Raw genomic sequence first — 2,108 nt, forward strand, 5'->3', positions numbered from 1 at the left:
ATTAGTTCTGTTTAACTTTAAAGATAACACCCTTAAACTGGCATCCTTTGTAGCTTCGGATAATTGTTAGCATTTACTGAGCCAAAATCTGTGCTCACTACCATGCCACATCTCTCTTTCTCTAGAAAAAAAATATCTCCTCTAATCCTACCCCGACCTGCAAGATAGGTATTACTTCTGTAAATAAATAAGTAAATGGAAAGGGCCTTTTGAGAATGTAAATATTAACACAGGAAAGGAATATTTAAAGCATTCATCTCATTTTTCATACTCCCCTAAGAATATCTCCCAGCTACATACTTACTTTGTTATGTTTCAAAATTAAAGACACTCGTGCTGCTGTTAACAAGTTTATCAAAAGGATTATTTCCTTTCCTAAATCATTCACTCTGCTCCTCCTTTTCATTAACTTGGATAATGAAACATTACCTGGTTTCCCTCTTTGTAAACACAAATTTGAGAGAAGAAAGCAAAACATGTATCAAGAACATTTATTGGAAACCAAAGATGCCATGCCCTAGCATTGAAGTATCAGGGAGATGCTAACACCAGGAAAGTGTTGGTAGGAACTAAAATACACAATAGAAAGAAGAGAAAGACTTAGACATGGATATAATTCATAACTGTTACTGACACTATATTTTACAACATACTTGTTATTCAGGAGTGATTTTTTAGCACTGGAATTTAAGAAACTGACCATTTATTTTTATTTTTTATTGTGATGAAAAACATACAACATACAACTTTCCATATTTTTTATTATAGTTCACATTCAATATTATTCTGTATTTCAGGTGTACAACATAGTAGTTAGACAATCATATACTTTATAGAGTTGTCCCCCTGATATTTCAAGTATTCCCCCCTGGACCATACATAACTATTAACAATATTATTATTATTATTAGTAGTAGTAGTAGTAGTAGTAGTAATTCTTTATTGATTAAAGTATTACATATGTCTCTCCCCCCCATTTTATAAGGTTATTTTAAGGGACAGAGATTAAGCATATCATCTCTCCCATCAAATTTTTCTGAAAGCTCCACCTCTATTGAAAACAGATATTTAGCAGGAAACTACAAATTTTTAAGTTAAAAGAGATGTGAAGTAAAAAGGTTCCCCTGTAGCTCTTTCCCTTTGGCATGCCACTGAAGATCCTGGTGTCACCATGGGTCGCCACCCCGCCCAATATTGTAAGAACAAGCCGTACCCAGTCTCGCTTCTGCCAAGATGTGCCTGATGCCAAGATCAGCATCTTTGACCTGGGGCGGAAGAAGGCTAAAGTGGATGATTTTCACTCTGTGGCCACATGGTGTCAGACGAATATGAGCAGCTCTCCTCCGAAGCCCTGGAGGCTGCCGGTATTTGTGCCAACAAGTACATGGTGAAAAGTTGTGGCAAAGATGGCTTTCACATCCGAGTGCGGCTCCACCCCTTCCATGGCATCCACATCAACAAGATGTTGTCCTGTGCTGGGGCTGACAGGCTCCAAACAGGTATGCGGTGGGCCTTTGGAAAGCCCCAAGGCACAGTGGCCAGAGTCCATATTGGCCAAGTCATCATGTCCATCTGCACCAAGCTGCAGAAGAAGGAGCATGTGATTGAGGCCCTATGCAGAGCCAAGTTCAAGTTCCCTGGCAGCCAGATGATCCACATCTCCAAGAAGTGGGGCTTTACTAACTTTAATGCGGATGAGTTTGAAGACATGGTGGCCGAGAAGCGCCTCATCCCAGATGGCTGTGGGATCAAATCCATCCCTAATCATGGTCCCCTGGACAAATGGCGAGCCCTGTACTTGTGAGAGTCTCAATGCTGCTCCCACCTTACACCCACCAATAAATCAACTTTCCATCAAAAAAATAAATAAATAGGAAACTGTTCCCCTGTATTAACGTTATATGGTGCTGCTTCAGTTTCCTCTCAGGGTGGAGATATCCCTGTGCAATGCAACAGACACACACATACCAACCCACACACAAACACACATATTTCTTGTGCCTCTTCCTTTTTCTTCTCTTAACATTAGACGTAGTTGGCTCCATTCTCCACAAAATACACAATGAAGAGACGCTCGCAAATTATCAACACCTGGAACACATTTTCTC

General features: G+C 40.0%; 1 pseudogene; it reads left to right on the top strand.

Moving 5' to 3' along the window:
* Window positions 1-1,171: 1,171 nt before the first annotated feature.
* Window positions 1,172-1,741, top strand: LOC102424580 (annotated as a pseudogene).
* Window positions 1,742-2,108: the final 367 nt, after the last annotated feature.

The sequence above is a fragment of the Myotis lucifugus genome, unplaced genomic scaffold (genome assembly GCF_000147115.1).
Source record: "Myotis lucifugus unplaced genomic scaffold, Myoluc2.0 scaffold_25, whole genome shotgun sequence".
Lineage (NCBI taxonomy): Eukaryota > Metazoa > Chordata > Mammalia > Chiroptera > Vespertilionidae > Myotis > Myotis lucifugus.